The 20077-nt window shown below is 33.8% G+C and overlaps 1 pseudogene across 1 annotated transcript; it reads left to right on the top strand.

The window, feature by feature from the left end:
• Nucleotides 1–15016: 15016 nt before the first annotated feature.
• Nucleotides 15017–17756, top strand: LOC114305885 (G-type lectin S-receptor-like serine/threonine-protein kinase At2g19130 pseudogene; annotated as a pseudogene). Its single transcript, XR_014336245.1, has one exon. The product of XR_014336245.1 is annotated as a G-type lectin S-receptor-like serine/threonine-protein kinase At2g19130 pseudogene (transcript).
• Nucleotides 17757–20077: the final 2321 nt, after the last annotated feature.

Genomic DNA, 20077 nt, shown 5'->3' with positions numbered 1-20077 from the left:
GACGTGTGGGATTTGGGGGAGTAATGTATGCAACATTTCCATTAAGAGGTGATTTGGGGAGAGTGTTTCAGTTTCTGGTGGCGTTGCTAGGTTTGTGATTCTATTGGTGTCGTACTTGTGTTTTATGGGCTTTCTTTTTGTGGGCAGTAGTGTGTTGCCTATGCTATGTGCTTGAAGTGTTGGTGGACGTTTCTTCAGCTGATGTTGATGTTGCTGGGCTTTCTTTTTGTGGGCACTATCGTCACAACACACTTAACACTAACATTTCAATGCTACGGCTAATGACACTGCTAACATCACAATCCAACAAACTCACTCACAGTGCCAACCTACGACACAAAACGAAATGTATTGCCATGACAACTGCACAAAGTGATACCCAAACATTTACGCAAAACAAATAACTAACATCACCATATGAATCTCAACCACACACCCCATCCACACTCGTTCCCTAACATCGACGCACACAGTAAACAACAACAAAGTTTGACAACTGACATCGGAACGCTGTAGGCACACCTTTGCACCAAACATCGGACAACTAACATCATCATTACACGTTCACATTGTTAGGGAAAATCTATGATTCCCCACAAGTAAATCAATCAATGGGAATAAAAACTAATGCGGAAAAATTAAATCAAAAGCCACATGAAAATTTTTACGTTGTTCCCTCAATGTGAGGTAGGTCCACGGGATCGAAATCCGATTCCACTATCAACCAAATAAGTTCCAAACGATTACAAACGAGACACCAATGGTCTCACAAAACCACCATTAGGTGAATTCTAAATAATCACAAATAAACAAAGAGGAAAGACCTCACCAAATAGATGAACCAAAATCTTTAGAACCAAAGTTGTAGAAGACCCAAAATAATGCACCCAAAATAGAACCGAAAGTCGAACCAAACCAATCCACACGCTGCCACAATTAACCCAGTGCGTACCCACACAAACCAACAGCCCAGTATTTCGGAAAAGGTGGAAAATTTGTAGTAGCCGTCCACTGTGTTACACCAAACAATATATACATATATATATATATATATATATATATATATATATATTGTGAATCTAGGGTTTTGTTTTGTCAAACCTTAGTTGTTTCCAAATTGGATTGGGTCTCCTCAAATATAATGTATAAAAATATATTATACCTAAATCAAGTCAAATTAAAATTCTTTAACAAACCAATTGGGTCCCACACTCCAATAAGGAGGTATACCCAACACACATGGTGATGTTAGGGGACTCATTTCCACCACTTTACTTACCACCAAACAAACTAGCATCCCCACCCTTATGTGCGGCTACTACACCCCAGGAACAGAGGGTCTTGACAATGCAACCCCCCCATTTCCTGTAGCTACCATTGTACACGACCAACGCAATTTCCCCTATCGCACCGGTGATTAACGTTGAGTTGAACTCTACAGAACAACAATCACGGACAATTACACCCCCGATACTGCATACAAAACAATCGATGGACATTACACTAACACCATCCACGTCCCTAATGTAATTCGACACCCCAAAGCCCTAATCACACAACAAAATGTCAATGACGGTTTAACATTATGACATTAACGACCATCGCCAAACATGCTCAGAAATGTAATGTCGGACACAAAAGCTTCACGAACTCACAATGCTAAGGCTATTTTGGGAAGATGGTTATAATCAACTTTTTGGTTAAAAGCTGCTTATAAGCAGTTTTTTTGTGAGAGAGGAAGTGGGTTATAATCTGGGAAGTGGATTATAACCCACTTCCCAAAAGGGGCCTAATCAAACGACATAAAAACACTATGACGCAGTAGATATCTATTTTCATTTTTCGCACAGATAGATCGTCGACGACGAAGGTGGAATTCTAAAGTCACTAGAATACATTGTCACCGCCAGACAACAAGGCAAAATCAGTCAACATTCGCTACCAATTGACGTTCGGGAACTGTGGGTGCTGATTTCCGACCATACAACTAAAAGGGAGAACTCCGCTGGAGAGCACCGGCAGAATTGATTAAGCCCAAACAACCTGTCACAGAAAGATAAGAATCCCGTAGTGGTTCATCCACCTGAGGGTACTCCAACGACCAAGTCAGTAAAATATCTTTGAAAGATAACCAATAGTGATTAACTCACTAGACAGAGCATAAAAAGTATACCTTAAACCCATGAGGGTGCCTCCCTTTTATAGTCAACACAAACCTAATCTCAATAGAAGCCTAGCTTCAATGGAATCTGGATTACTGCTAATCTTGGACTCCCAGTAGGATTGGGATTAACTCTCTAAGAGTTTTATCTTTATCCAAACTAAAGTCTTCTCCTAATCTAGGACTCTAGTCCTCTATCCAAATAAATAGTTTGATGTCATCTAGGACTCTAGTCCTCTATCCAAATATCTCAGATTCCGGTATTATCGCACCATATCTCGGCATCCTGGTCCGCCCACGTGGCACCTCAGCTAACAACCTCGGCCACGTAGACTAACCAAAAATATGTCCCCACAGCTGCCCCCTAGGTTCTATTACCTCGGCAAACTGAGGTGATGGAACCTATACATGTACTCCTCCGACCGAGATCGTGACTTGTCAACGCCAAGAAAGAAGGACTCATATTTCCACTCGTCAAGAATCAAGAACCAAGAACCATCATGTTCTATCTCATCCAGGTCCAACAGAGACCACACTACTAGCAGAGATCATGACTTGCTAGTTCAAGAACATCAAGATCCTAGTATCATCTCATAAGAAACCAAGAATAAACAAGTTCTGCTCCCATCCAAATTCAACATCTCAACCGAGATCAACATCTCAACTGAAATCATCATGTCAACCGAGATCATCATCTCACCCGAGATCATCACTTCTACCGAGATCATCTCAACTGAGATCGCACTTCCCAATCAAGATCATCATCAGATTGGAGCGTACTAATCACGTCTTCATCGTATCGCATCAGTTTTGCCCCCAGCCGTCTAACATCAGCACGAGCACATCGCCTAAGGACTCGAAATCATAACTTTTTGCTATTTTTTTTTATTTTTCCTCTATCTGTGTCCCCAGACTCTCTCTTTTTGCCTTTGCAAACCATTATCGTTGTTCTTGAAGCATTCATTGCCATGAATAATCCATTCATGCCGCAGGTTCAAACTCTATTAGCTGAACCAGGCTAGCAGCCAAGCACTTCATCAACTGCTCCATGTATCAACCCACCATTTTAATGGCAGTGCAAACACCGACATAGCGACAATCTTGCAGCTAGAACCAGGAACAGGAAACACCGAGGTCCTAAGTTTCTAGCCTTAGACCTTGATAGTTTTTCAATCACCTTATCTGTGAGTAGCTATCGTCGTAACCAATGACGACATGTCTTGCCGAACTCTTGTCGTAGAAGACTTTCTTGTTGACATCCCTGATGTCATAACTGTGCAATCCACTCCATCTCATTATAGTCAATCCGACATGCTCATGCCTCCAGCAACTCAATATCTTGAAAGAGAAGCACATGAAGCAAGTGGACCAAGTTACTGTTGCTAAAGCCGAGGCCATTGCTAAGGCTGAAAAAACAAGTCAACATGGCCTGCAACGAAGGATACTATCTTGACTGGATGACAGCCCTCATAAAGATGTTTGTCCCTGAGGACTCTCCCCTCTGTGATATGGGTCAGCTCAATGTCCCTTTCCTTTCTTCTCCCAATCAATCTGAGGATGAGGCCAAGGAAGTAGAAGAGGCTGACGATAAAGAGGCTGGAGACAAGGAAGAAGCCAAGGCTGAGGTTGCCGAGAAAGAATCTGAAGCTACTGCTGGGGCCAAGTCCCCTACTCTGTTGCTGGGGCCAAGTACTCTACTCTAAATGATCAAGTCCTGGACTTGACTGAGGAGGACGAGGATGAGGTCTCCAAGAGCACCTCACCAAAGAAGGCCGACACTTCTGAAACCGAGATCACTGCCGCTGCAAAAAGCCTGGTCCAGACTCTTCTAGAAATCGATGCCGAAATCACGGTCGAGAAGTCTGCCCAGCTGTCTGCCGAGACCGAAACAATGCCAACAGCCGAGGTTGAATAGTCTGAGATCAATGCACAAGATCCTAGTACTTAGGAATTTTTCTTTCCATTGTACTTTTTTCTTTGTAATTTTCTTCTTTGTTTTGAACAGTATCTGTTTTGTCAGACCGATGTTCTTGTTTATGTACTTGAACAAGCTGTCTCTTTTCAATGCAAGCCTTCTATTTTTCTTCTAAGTGTTGAATATTGCTTTCATCATGTATGCTTACCGCTTTTCTTCTATGCTTTGCATGTTTTCATACTTAGAATATTTTGCACGTCTTCAACGTACACCTTAACTGTGTAATCTTCTCGGTGCGGAATATTTCGGTTATACCCACTAGCAGTTTTATCTTGGCTTTGACCTAACACTTGAAAATATTTATCATAATATTTTCACAAGTGTTATTTACAACTTGCCACTTCACTCTTTACTTATCAGGACCTCTGTCTTCTATTATTTCAACATAACCTTGGGTTAAATTCAACTTGTAAACTTTTCTTAAAATTTCAACAAGTGTTAAACTAACTTCCTTTAACATAACATCGGCTTAACTTCAACTTGTAAATTTTTCTTAAAGTTTCAACAAGTGTTAACCAATCTTAGCTTGTAAATTCTAACTCCCAAGCATCATTCTCCAGCCCTCTGCCCCCTAATATGAACTTAAGTTCCACTTGGGTTCTTATTAAGCATGTGGCTTTGACCCTGTCGCCGAGGTCAGATTTAAACAAAGACTGGCTGAGGTTACCAACCTTGGTCTCTTTGTTAATCTGACTGATATGTACTTAGTTCCAATCTGTGTCTGATTCTGCCGATATGACAGGTCCATGTTAATCCAACTTAGTTCAACTATATTATATGCAAGTATAATTCAACTCTGCAATATAATAAGTTTAAGTTATTCGTCATGTTTCGCTTAGAAACATCGCCAACTTAGTTCAACTCTATTATATGCAAGTGTAATTCAATTCTGCCATATAATAAGTCTAAATTATTCGTCATGTTTCGCTTAGAAACATCGTCAACTTAGTTCAACTCTATTATATGCAAGTGTAATTCAACTCTACCATATAATAAGTCTAAGTTATTCATCATGTTTCGCTTAGAAACATCGCCAACTTAATTCAACTATATTATGTGCAAGTGTAATTTCAACTCTTCCATATAATAAGTCTAAGTTATTTGTCATGTTTCGCTTAGAAACATCGCCAACTTAATTCAACTCTATTATATGCAAGTATAATTCAACTTTGCCATATAATAAGTCTAAGTTATTCGTCATGTTTCGCTTATAAACATCGCCAACTTAGTTCAACTCTATTATATGCAAGTATAATTCAATTCTTCCAGATAATAAGTTTAAGTTATTCGTTATGTTTCGCTTAGAAACATCGCCAACTTAGTTTAACTCTATTATATGCAAGTATAATTCAACTCTGCCATATAATAAGTTTAAGTTATTCGTCATGTTTCGCTTAGAAATATCGCCAACTTAGTTCAACTCTATTATATGCAAGTATAATTCAACTCTGCCATATAATAAGTCTAAGTTATTCGTCATGTTTCGCTTAGAAACATCGTTAAGTACTGAAATCCGGGATCTACTCACTTAGACTAAGCTCTTGTCTTCTCGGACCTACTCATCTAGGTCGAGATCTTGTTTTCTGGGCACCAGTTTTGGTTGCTGGTGCCGGCATGTCTTGTAATAGGGATGTCGGCTGCATCATGTTATTCTGCATCATGAGGTTGACCACTGTTTGTAGATCTGTCAACTTATTTTCTATGTCTTTCACTTTTCTCGTCTTTTCTCCAGCATCTATCCCTTCATACCTGAAGGTTGCTTTTACGGTAGTACTTATCTCGGCCTGCTTTCTTCGGTGCGTCTCCCTTTTGGCCGATGTAATTCTCCCCGGGATTTTGATCCCGTGCTCCTTCATTACGATTTTCTTCTTCCACGTTTAGATTGGCAAGTTTACCACCCCCACTAGGGATGTCGTCCCTAATCTTTTTTCCTTACTCGTTGTTGGCCATCTATTCTCCTTAAGTTCCCACAAACGGCGCCAAATTGTGGGTGTTGATTTTCGACCACACAACCAAAAGGGGGAACTCAGCTGGAGAGCACCGGCAGAATTGACTAAGTTCAAACAACCTGTCACAGAAAGATAAGAATCCTGCGGTGGTTCATCCACCCGGGGGCACTCCGACGATCAAGTCAGTAAAATATCTCTCAAAGATAACCAATAGTGCTTAACTCACTAGACAGAGCATAAAAAGTATACCTTAAACCCATGAGGGTGCCTCCCTTTTATAGCCAACACAAACCTAATCCCAATAGAAGCCTAGCTTCAATGGAATCTGGATTACTGCTAATCTTGAACTCTCAGTAGGATTAAGATTAACTCTCTAAGAGTTTTATCTTTATCCAAACTGAAGTCCTCTCCCAATCTAGGACTCTAGTCCTCTATCCAAATGGATAGTTTGATGTCATCTAGGACTCTAGTCCTCTATCCAAATATCTCAGATTCCGGTATTATCGCACCATATCTCGGCATCACGGTCCGCCCACGTGGCACCTCGGCTAACAACCTCGGCCACGTGGATTACCCAAAAATATGTCTCCACAGGAACATAGGAGCTTCGATGTGGTAGGGTTTGTGGGGTTATTTCAAACGTGGAATCAGCGAAACATGGAAATAGGAATTAACATCATGGGCCTAGGATTTACCAAAAGTAAATCAAACATCAACGATCTAACATTGGCAACAAAGATCTTTTCATCATCGTCTCAAACGTTACGATTGAATAGGAGGGAAACCAAAAATGCCTACTCTGCGCTCTTTGGATAGATTTGTAATTTCCACATCGTAGAAAACCTATTATACCCCTATTTGATGTCGACCACGCGTGGAAACAATGGATATTAACGTAATTAACATTAGGCTAGGACTTATCAGTTTATAAGATCAATTGTAGGACTAAATAGTTCAAAAAATTTGATTTTGAGATTTAGGCCTAGTTTGAGAAGACTAAATAAGTGCACTTTTTGACTTTTTATGAAATATGGGTTGGGTTTGGGTTGTGTAACGCCCTCAAATTAAACCCATAATGTACATAACATTAACGTGCATTATTAAAAGAAAATGAATCTTTTGAATTATTCATCAGAGTACTTTTATTAAAAGTCATTACATGGAACATCAAAATAAATGCCCTAAGGGCTTACATCTTTCCAAGCTAACACTTGGACACAAAAGAATGAGTATTAACCCATTTACAAGTTAAGCCCTTGGCTTGAATGTTTACATGTAACCTTATTTAAAATAAATAACTAAAGACAAGTCTTCAAAATCCGCATCCTTCCAAACTAAGTCCTGGGAGGTTGCTTATCACCTGAACCTGAAAATGATGTTCCCATAAAGGGTGAGCCACAGCCCAGTAGGAATATACTAAACCACATATAAGCAATGAATAAAGCAATAGTATTTGACAGATGGTTAACCAAGATAATCAACCACTTCATTTTACAGTCTCATGACACTATTGTCTAAGATACAATTTACTCTCCAATTTTATCAACATGGCTCAGAACCTGGCCAACCTACAACAGTGAATTACATATACCATATTCACATCCTTCCAATATCAACAAACAAATGAGACTCAAGCTCAATTCACAACACTTCATACTTCCAGATTGATACACATTTTAGTGCTGTATCAATAAAACACTTCTATATAAATAAGCACACATAAAAGTGATGCTAATGGAGTCCATCCCCTATCTCCTCCCAAACAAAATCCGGTTTAGAGGTCCATCCCCTATCTTCCCCTAAACCGTGGAGTACATCCCCTATCTCCTCCCACACAAAACAATGTATGCAAATGCAATGCTCAATCAATACACGTATTTTCTGTATCAATGCAATAGTCAAAGTAAATGACTTAACCAATGTGATTAGTTTCAGTTAGTCCTAATCCACATGCAATGTCTACAACAATCACGACTATCCTCCACCGATAGCCCAAAATAGTTATTTCTAAACAGGAAATAAATGTATCAACTAACATAATTCCAACATTTTCATAGGTGAGTGATTAAACTAACCAACTACACCATTTAATCAATAAATTCATTAATTCCATGAATTCAACTAAATTTCCCAATTTTCCCTGAATTGATTATATAAATTAATTTATTACAACAACTAGGGTTTTCCCGAAAATTACCAAAGTAACCCAACACATCAAAATACCAAAACTTAGAGCAAAACCTATAAAATGGAGTAGGAAATCCCTACCTCAAAGAAAACAACCCAAAAAGGTGAAGAAATAGATGAATGCCCAAAATACCAAAGTGCTCCAAATCGTCAAATGCTCAGATTAAATGGTAGCCCTTGCCTCACTCTATCTTTTTAATGAAGGATCTAGGGTAGAAACACACCCTATGTGGATCAAATCTAAGAAAGAAGGTGAGTAGGGAGAGAGAGAAGTCGAACCTGGGGTTTTGAATCAAAAGAATATCAAAAAGACTGATCAAATCCCGCTGCTGTGTATATAAACTGGACAGGCTCGCTCGAGCGAAGACTTGGTCGCTCGAGCTACCAGACACAGAGAAACTACGCTCGAGCCAAGGAAGCCTTGCTCGAGCCAACAACTCAAATGCTCGCTCGAGCGAAAGAAAGCTCGGTCGAGCGAAAAACTCAAACCCTCAGGTCTGAACCCAGACACACGCTCGAGCGAAGGAACTATAGCTCGAGCGAAGGATGAACTAACTCGCTCGAGCGAAGAAAAGCTCGCTCGAGCCAAGAATGCTCAGCTACAGGTCCAAATCAAACATTACCTCTCGCTCGAGCGAACAACTACTCGCTCGAGCGAAGAACCAAAAACCTGGACAGCAACTCTTGGTTTCTAAACCCAACCAACCTGAAACAAACCTGCCCAACACATCCTATAATTCCAAAAGAGAAAATAAGGAAAAACAACAACAACCATTATACAATGATAAAATCTACGGAACAGTCCGGATACAATAATTAAATGGGAAAAGACCAGGGTCGCTATAGGTTGGGTTTGAAGTGATGTGTTAGAGAGGTGATGTGACTTAAATAAGATGATGTGACTTGAATAAGATAATGATTTTTTGACTTTCTATCTTTTTTCAATCATGCCAACTTGACCTTATTAGTGCTTCCACAGAAAGAATCAATCAAAAGAAGGAAAGAAATAAAGAAAGCATTAGTTAGTGCAGTGTTCCCCACTGGAAGACAATTCAAATCCCAATATATATATATATATATATAGATATAGTGGGCCGATTGACCCTTAATGGGGGTGATTGGTTAATTTTTTTTTTTTTTTTTTTTTTGTTTATGTTGATGATATTGTATATATTTTTAGATCAATAAAAGAATATTTATAATATAAAAAGAATTATATTGTAGTCCAATAGTTAAAGAAGTTTGAGAAAAAGTTCATTGTAATTTGGGAAGTTAGCTAAAAGTTAGGTTTTAATTTATTTTGAGTCATATTATCTTTCATATTTTTCACATATAAAAGGATAAAAAAAATAAAATAAAAAATCAAAAAATTAATTTTTAACCAACTTCTCAAATAATAAATTAGGGATACAATTCTCGCTAGTAAGGATGGGTTGAGGGGTGATTCTATTTACATTAAAATAGTAGTTAAATACATTTAATTAAAAATTAAAAAAAATATTTTTATTATATTTTAATATAAATTATATATATATTATTAAAAATAGTGTTATTATTATTATTATTAGTTATGTTTAGGTGACATATTATACGGGTCTATTTTTTTTAAGAAAGTTACGTCAGCATGTATTTTTTTAATTATACACAAACACAAACCTAATTTAAATTATTATAATTTTACTTATTTTATATGGATTTTATTTGACAAATATTTGTTTTGCATATATTTTTCATGGTAAATTGAGATAATTCACAAACTCAATACCAAATTTGGGTTTCACGTTTTTCTTCTTAATTATTTCAATGATATTAGGATTTTTTTTTAATTTGCCTCTTATTATTATTATTTTATATTTTATTTCGTGCATTATTCTGTACCTAATATCAATTTTATATTATTCTATATTATAGATTTTCTGTTTAAATTTTATAGTGATTCTATATACTATTGAATTATACTTTCTTTCCTACATTATTTTATATAATCACAATTCAAAGGATAAAAAATCTACACAATAATAACATTCTCGAGGAATCTCCAAAGTTTGGATTTACTGCTTGAATTACTTTTTTATTTGTTGAATAGTAAGCTATTTTATGTTTTAATATCATATTACAAATAATTAATTACTTCACACATTGAGATGTATCTATCGTTTGGATATTTTCATTTTTTTTTTCTTTTGAATTTAGATGTTATGTGATTCTTTCTTAATTAGTCGTTGTTGAATTTCTTTTATATAGTTGATATTTTAATTTAATTAACATTGCTTGTTTTACAATCTTATAAATTAATAAATATCATATAAAATTATTATATGATAATCCAACTATAACATATTTATATTTAATTTTTTTAATAAATTTTATATAATTTCTAATTCTACATATTTTTATTTGAAAAATTTACCGATAAATCTCATCGTAAGCAATGGTGATCCGATTAATCCCAAGGGTTTTCTTATAAATCAATTAGTCCCATTGATTTTGAAAATGTAGATTTAATATATTATTTAAAAATTATAATTACGGTTACACTCTTATTTCTATTATTATTGTTATTTTTCTTTTGTGCTAGAAAGGTAAGATATACAACCCATGAGAATCAAATTTGGGATTAATTTTTATATGAAAATCTTATTTATTTATTTATTTAGAATGACTTGAAATATAAGATTTTCAAACTGTTCAAAATGAGGATAAAAATAATTTGAATTATTCTTCAAACATTCCAAAAAGATGTGAGATTCTTCAAATATTTTAAAAGGAGTACAAAAACTCATTAGTAAGCTTGAGCAAATGTATAATTTCAATCTGTAACACTCCAATGTTATATTCAAACGTAACATTCCAATGTTATATTCAAACGTAACATTCCAATGTAAAAAAAAAAAAAAAAAAAACTACTTATTATTCTTTTTCCAAATGTAACCCTCCTTAATGGATTACTCTAATATAACACACAAAAAAATTTCTTAGTGTACTTTTTCGAAACGTAATATTTTAATGTAACACTCCAAAAAAAAGGATGCGTGATTCTTTAAATCATTTCAAAATAAGTACAAAAATGTATAATTTCAAACGGTGAGTGTTACATTTTAAAAAGTACACCAGTTTTTTAGTATTTTTATGTGTGTTACATTAGAGTGTTACGATTGAAATTATATTGATTGGAGTGTTACGTTTAGGAAAAGTACACTAATGAGCTTTTTTGTGTATTACATTGGAGTGCTATGTTGTTACATTTAAGAAAAATACACTAAGGAATTTTTTAATGTGTTACATTGGAGTATTATATTAAAGTGTTACATTCTTATTCATGATGTAAGATTTGTTTTAAAATGAGAGAAAATCTAAAACATAAAATATTTATAGTGCAGATTGCCCAAATGTATAATTTTACATTTGGAGAAATTCACTTTTACCCTTTAAAAATTAAATCCAAATGTGTAAGTAACTATCATCGGTATAATTTTCACTTTAATGAAATTTTTGGATTTAAAAAAAAAAATTATAAAACCATATTTTAAAATTTGTTAATGCTTGAAATTTTGCCATTTCCTCGTAAGAATTAGGCCGGCCCTGGAGGTGGGTCGTTCAGGTGCCCCAATCAAGGGTCTAAAGAAAAAGACAACCCAATCCCAGAAAAAGCTAAAGTTGGAAAATATACACAAATATATATATATATATATATAATTTGTATGTGGATGCAAGCTCATGTTTTTGGTAATTTTTTATTTATGTTAATTATTATTTTTTAAATTGTGTTAGGAATCATTGTGTCCCCTCTATTGTACATAATTTATTCTGGGTTTAATGGGCTTAAGTTAGGGTGAGGATAGTTGGATTTTGTTAAATTTTGAAGTAAATCAAAACTATTACTACCTACAATTTTATAAAATTTAAAATTTAATCGAATCATAAAAATCTTGAAATCAAATTAAAATAAACCATAAAAACATAGTTCAGTTCAATTTAGAAGTACGGTTTTCATAAATTTTATCATCATTCACAATATAAATATCAAATAATATACTATTATTTTGAAAATTTTTTTGGTAGTGTGTTGCATACCATATGTATATACTTTTATTATGTAATTCGTAGGTTGAATTATACATTTTTGTGAGATGAATTATGTAAGTTCGGGAAAACTTACGTGAAACTTTTATGAATAAACTTACACGAATTTGTATTCGACTTATGCATTGTTATGATATCACAAATGTAAATTCATGAAAATTTATATATGATTTTGTAAATTATGCATATCGTGTGCAACCCTCCCAATAACTTCCCATTTTATTTTTATAAATAAAATTATCTAAATAATTATTTAACTAGTTCTACTATTTTACATACTTGTAAGTAAAAGATTAACACAACACACACACATATATATATATATATATATATATATATAACACTAATAACTTGACTGTCTACCATAAATATCAAATTATATATGTATACAATTAAACGGTTTAGTTCGGTTTTAAACTGGAATCATAACTATAAAACAACGGATCAAATGATAAAATAAAATTCATATTTTTTTAATCAAAACCGAAACATGAATTGAGAAAACCAAACCAAACAAACAACATAGCATGATCCGAATAAAATTAATTTGCCATTTTTTCGTTGTTTTTGCACAACCTTTCTTTGTGGAACCTTCAATTTGGAAATGATCACCCACCACAAACGCGAAGAATGTGTATAGAGTTGAGGGGCCCACGACAACAAAAACACATTTTAGTGACACCATACTAGTGGCATGTTCTTATAAAATGTCACAAAAAGAATATTTTGAGGCATTTTTTAGAAAAATGTCATAGAGCCACAAACATACAAGGCTCTAGTGGCATTTCAATTAAAAAAAGTGTCACTTCACTACAACAAAAATGTCACTACAACAAATTTACACTTTAGTAACACTACACTACTGGCAGATTTTTAGAAAATGCCACAAAAATAAAAATTGGCATTAAATGTTTTAGAAAAATGCCACAGAACCACAAACATATAAGGCTCTAGTGGCATTTCAATAAAGAAATGTCACATCAATTTTATGGCATTTTATAAAATAATGACACAAAAAATTATGTTCGTGACATTCACCAACAGATGCCACTAAACTTTAGTAGCAATGACATTTTTTAAAAAATGTCAGGACACTAGGTAGGACAAATTACTTTTTATGGCACTTAGGTGAAAAGTGTCATAAACAAATATTTTATAGCATTTTGAGAAATGCCACTAAGTCAAAAACTTTCCAAGCTTATAATGACATTTTTGAAAAAAACAAAAAATACCAATATACTTTCTAAATTTTTAAAATGCAGTAAATGATTAAAAATAAATAAATTGAACTCAATATACACTACAGGAAAAAGCACATTTGGCGACTAAATTTCCTGACCAAAAAAAATTTGGTCGCTGAAAATATAGCTTTCAGCGACCAAAATAGCATTAGTAGTTAAAAGTAAAGCTTTTTGGCGATTAAACAATTTTAGTAGCCAAAAGTCTACAATTGGCGATAAAACTAAGTTCGGTCGCTGATTATATGGGTTTTAGTGACTAAAAAATTTTTAGTAGCCCAAAATAAAGCTTTTTGGTGACTAAAAAAATTTAGTAGCCAAAAGTCTACAATTGGCGATTAAAAATAAGTTTGGTCGTTGATTATATGGGTTTTACCGACTAAAAAAAATTTTAGTAGCCAAAAGTAAAGCTTTTTGGTGACTTCAAAAATTTTAGTAGCCAAAAGTCTATAATTGGCGGCTAAAAAATAAATTTAGTCACCAAGAGTGGTCATTTTTAGTGCGAAAGAACTAAAATCCTAAGGGGAGAATTAAATTTTTTGGCGACCAAAGTTTTGGTAGCTGAAAGTGCATCTTCGGCGATCAAATCCGATTTTTGTCGGCAAAAGTTAAGTTTTTAACAATTAAAAAACAATTAGTAGCAAAAAATATAGAATTGGCGACTAAAAATTTTTAGTCGCCAAAAGTGGTCTTTTTTTATTTTGCTAGTAAATAGTTTATTTTACATAAATTATGTTCAATAAAATAATTATGTTTATACATATACTTTTATATTAATATGGATGTATGTACTATATAAATAATATATGTTGTATATATAATCATGTGGTGCTATAAAGGTGTAGTAGGAAGAGTGTGGTGTATAAGGTTTATGGTGCGGGAGGTTGGCGGTTCGAGTCTCTGCAAGAGCGGATCAAATTGTTCTACAACGAATTATCATCACGAATGGCGCTTGATAGTGTCACGAATAGTGTCTACCATGACATTAAAGTGTCACTGAAAGGTTTTAGTCTTGATGGTGTAATAACACTTATAAGTGTCACTAACTCTTTTTTTAATGACGCTTGATAGTGCCACAAATAATATCTACCATGACATCAAAATATCATTGAAAATTTTTAGCCATGATGGTGTAGTGGTACTTACAACTATCTACTGTGGCACTAGTATCTACCGTGACATGGATACAAATGACACTTGTTCAAAATGCCACAAGACTAAAAAATGTCATTAAACTAATAATTTTGTGATATTTTTAAATGTCACTAAATTAAGAAAATGTTGTAGTGGCCATAATAGACTTTAGGCATCTCTAAATTAGTGTTTTTGCCTTTTGAAAAAATAAATCTGATTTCTGTATAATTAACTAACTTTTTGGACTTCCTTATAAATAGAGGTTAATGTTCTACCATAACTCCATCCAATAAACCCAAAACATAATCAGACCCATTCTTCTAACCATCTGATCATCCTCTTTCTCATACCCTCTCTCTTTTCCTCATATCTAATCTATGATCGAATTCTATACACAGAGAATTTTTCATCATATGGGTATCGGAAATGATCCGTGCTTCATGTTTTCTGCATTATTCCTATGTTGGTTCTCTTTCATCACCAACCATCTCTCTCTTGGAGCTGTTGACACCATTTCAGCAACCCAATCTCTCTCTGGGGACCAGACCATTGTTTCAGCTGGTGGAACCTTTGAAATGGGTTTTTACAAACCAGGCAAGTCTTCCAACTATTACATATCCATGTGGTACTACGAAGTGTCACCAAAAACCATAGTTTGGGTAGCAAATAGAGATATACCCATCTCTAACAAGTATTCCTCTGTACTCAAAATCTTAGATGGTAACTTAGTGCTTCTCAATGAGTCCCAAATCATAATTTGGTCGACAAATCATAAGTCGACCACCACCACTTCCTCAAATTTTGTTGCTGCAGTTCTTGGCGATGATGGAAATTTGGTTTTAAGAGATGGGTCGAATTCAAATTCAACGAAACCAATTTGGCAAAGTTTTGATCATCCTACTCACACTTGGTTGCCCGGTAGCAAGTTTGCATACGACAAACGAACCAATACACACCAAGTTCTAACTTCATGGAAGAACTCAGAAGACCCTTCACCAGGACTATTTTCTCTCAATCTAGATGCAACTAGCATCCAGTTTCTTTTGCTGTGGAATGGGTCTGAACAATATTGGACTGGCGGTCCTTGGAATGGGCAATTTTTCAGCTTAGTACCTGAAATGAGGGGTGATTATATGTATAATTTTAGCTATCACGACAACGAGAATGAGAGTTATTTCATATATACTCCATATAATTCTTCATTTATTTCTGGATTTATTATGGATGTTTCAGGGCAAGTCAAGGTAGTCACCTGGTTGAGAGGCACCAAGGAGCGGAATGTATTGTGGACTCTTCCAGTACAACAATGCGAGGTTTACGCTTTCTGCGGGGCATTTGGCACCTGTAATGAGCATACATTGCCTTTCTGTAATTGTCCGAATGGTTTCAATCCTACGTCGAGCAATGACTGGAATTCGATGAGTTATTCTGGCGGGTGTATGAGGAGAACCGAGTTAGTGTGTGGAAATAATGAAAAGAAAGACACGTTTTTGGAATATCCCAACATGAGATTGCCTAAACATCCTCGGTCTGTGGCTGTTGGGAGTGCTGAAGAATGTGAGTTTACCTGCTTGAGTAACTGCTCTTGCACTGCGTATGCTTACGACAGTGATGGGTGTTCAATTTGGATTGGAGACCTCTTCAATATGCAAGAACTCCTTGAAAACGATGATCGTGGAAGAACTCTTTATCTCAGAGTCGCTGTGTCTATGTATCCAAGTGGTAAAAATAAAAAGGGGATTATTGGCGTCGTTTTGGGTTCAGTTTCAGTCGTACTAGTATTCTCGGGCCTCATTTTTGCTGTTGGAAAAAGTAGGCAAGTAGACGAAGAGCAAACAACAACAGTTTATGGTTCATTGGTTGCATTTAGATACAAAGATGTGAGAAGAGCAACCAAAAATTTCAAGGAGAAGATGGGGGGAGGAGGTTTTGGTTCTGTTTTCAAAGGGAAATTGCCCGATTCCACTACCATAGCTGTGAAGCAATTGGCAAGCGTCAACCAAGGAGAGAAGCAATTTCGGGCAGAAGTCAGCACCCTAGGAACAATCCAACACGTTAATCTTGTTCGCCTTCATGGGTTTTGCTCTGAAGGTAAAAAGAAGCTATTGGTATATGAATACATGCAAAATGGATCCTTGGACTCCCATCTTTTTCATAAAATGGAGTCAAAGGTCTTGGATTGGAAAACAAGGTACCAAATTGCACTAGGGACAGCCAAGGGGCTAGCTTATCTCCATGAAGAGTGCAGGGATTGTATCATACATTGCGACATTAAGCCAGAAAACATTCTATTAGATGTTGACTTCAGCCCAAAAGTAGCAGATTTTGGGCTCGCGAAGCTTCTTGGGAGAGAGTTCAGCAAGGTTTTGACAACCATGAGAGGGACAACGGGGTATCTTGCGCCAGAGTGGATATTAGGGGTAGCCATCACAAACAAAGCTGATGTCTACAGCTACGGTATGATGCTTTTTGAATTGATATCAGGAAGAAGAAATACGTATCAATCTGAAGCAACTAAATACTTCCCAATTTGGGCTTCGAGTGTAGTCATAGAAGGAGGGGATGTCTTTAGCCTATTAGACAGCAAGTTGGAGACACATGTTGATGTTGAAGAGGTATGGAGGATTTGTAAACTTGCTTGTTGGTGCATCCAAGACGATGCGAATCATAGGCCATCAATGGGTGACGTAGTTCAGGTCCTCGAAGGGATTCTGGATGTGAAACCGTCTCCAATTCCTCGTCTGCTCCAGGCTCTTGTTGATGACGACTAAGAGCATATCGTTTTTGCATTTCTTCATTATGCCACAAAATTCACAACCACGGCACAATCCAGTTTCTAGTCTGTGACAATAACAGAAAGATGTGCTTGAGCACTTCTCTCTTTGATTATATATCCTCTCTTCTTTTTTTTTTTTAATTTTATTTTTTGTAAAAGCCTTGGACCATGGTGGTGTGAGGCTTCTTTTGTTACATGCTATGTTTTGCTTTGTTCTGTTATTAATCAATGTGATCTGTGTATGTTTTTCCTATAGGTTTGTGGGTTGTTCACTTTTTCATTTATATTACTTTCAAGGTAAATTATACTTTTCGCTCTGTAATTTTATTTAAACTAGCGGTTGAGCATATTTACACTAGCAGTTGGGCATGTGCGTTATACATTGCACATGATTTTTTTTTATCAAACTGTTAATATTGTAACGATGTATGTCTCTTAATTTGGTATGTGATATGTTTACAAAGTATGGAAGCTTGTATAGGTAAATTGATCTGTATTCAAAATATAACTAAGCAAGAAATGAATACATACTCGGCTGAAAAATTTAAATGATAAATGAAAATTTTTATAAACATAAATATTAATTTATAGCTAGATTGTTGAGATCACAATCTTATCTTAAATAGTAAATAATAAGAAGGTCCTTTAAATATATAGTATTACACAAATTTTTTTGTATCAATTTCTCACTTTAATTTTCCATAATTCGTATTTGTAACACAATTGAAGGTATGAAATTAATTGCACAATTACATAATTTTGTTTAATAGTTCATCTCATAATATAAATTCATTGAACCCACTATTGCATATTATTTGTGTACTATTGGTGTAAAAATGCATTAATATGAACATGTAATATATTTTTATACATCAAGAGTTGTTAAGTCTCATTTCCTGTGTTACAAATATCTTGCATGATGAAAAATATAACATTAGTCATTAATATATTTTCATTTATGTAAAAAATGTGGAATAATTTTTTTAAGAAAATGAAATGATATTGTAGTTTAATATTTTGATCGATATAGGAATTTCATAATTATTTTCACTATGTTTATAAATCTATGCTTATAAGTATTTGCAGGGTCACTTTTATGACATTGTCAAATTACATAATTTATTATGGCATCTGTAAGTAATTACCATATAACAAAAATTGATCAAAACTTTTTATTTGATTTACTTACTTTATGTATTATTGAGTTGCTGCGATAATGTTTGGATATCATTTGATTTTTTTCTTGTAATTTAACTAAAATGTATGCATAAGGTACATTATTTTTTCTTGAACTTCACAATAGATAGGATAATTCCTGCTTCAACTCGTCTAATTTTGCTTGGAGAGCATGTTGCAAGATCTTTTGTAGTTTTATTTCTCCTTTTTGTTTTTTTTTTTTTTTTCTTACTCACCACTATAACTCATTGTAATAAAAATATTTTGATGAGTAAGAGTTTGAGGCGATATCATATTATTATAAATTTCAAAATCTATTTTCCCTCAATAATGTAATTTTTTATGTGAGGGGAAAAAAAAAAACAATTACTGTTGTGATGGAGAATTTTGCGAAGTCTTTTTGTTATTGAAAGTGTTTGTTGTGAACATTTATTTGTATGACATGTATGTATATATGTACTAAATATAAGTTGATAGGAAAACAATAAAAATTCTGCAGTTTTTTCCTAACAAATATAACTATATTTCTAAAGCTATATGTGCTAGAAAATTAAAGTATCCGATGGTAATATAGTATTACAGATTGACAATGTATGAATACAGTAATATATATAAATTTACATTTATATTTTTTTTTATATATTTATCTATATAAATATTGACATATATAAGATATCACAAAAGTAATATGTAAAATCTTTTGTAATAATATAATACAAGTAACAATGAGAAATTAGTTAGTCATAATTAAATAGTTGATTATAATGTAGATGTTTAGTGTTACATTTTTTTTTGTGTATGCACCATTTTTAATTAGATTATTAAATTCATATAAAAATTAAAATTTGTGAATAATTTGTGTAAACTTAGAGATTAGTGAAGAAATATTTTAAAAAAAAAGAAGTTTATAGTGTTTGGTTTGGTTTGTTTTTTTAAACATTTATTTTGAATTTTTGAATTTTTATATTTTTTTTTTGGTCTTTGACAGTGTTTTTTGTTTTTAAAAGACCTTTTATTTATTTATTTTTTTAGATTCACTTAATTTAATACTTTTTTATTTTTTAAAATTTTACTTTTAGATTTATATCCACTTAATCTAAATACACTTAGAAAATAATTTGTTGTGTATTTTTTTTGAAAAAATTATTAATATTAAATAATAATAATAACAAAAAAAAATATAATAATAAAAGATCAGTATATATTTGAATTTATAAAGTTTTTTTACCAATATTTTACTTTTTAATTCTATTCAGATTATTAAATATTGGATTTTCATGTAAAAGTATAATTTAAATATAAAATATAAAGAAATTCTAGTATCTTTAATCACTAAAATTGAGAAAATATGAAATATTAAAAATTAAAAAACATATTTAAAAAATAAGACTAACGAAA

This window comes from Camellia sinensis, chromosome 7 (genome assembly GCF_055761805.1).
Source record: "Camellia sinensis isolate YWXY chromosome 7, ASM5576180v1, whole genome shotgun sequence".
Lineage (NCBI taxonomy): Eukaryota > Viridiplantae > Streptophyta > Magnoliopsida > Ericales > Theaceae > Camellia > Camellia sinensis.
The sequence above is the reverse complement of the archived record's forward strand: the minus strand, read 5'-3'. Positions and strand labels throughout refer to the sequence as shown.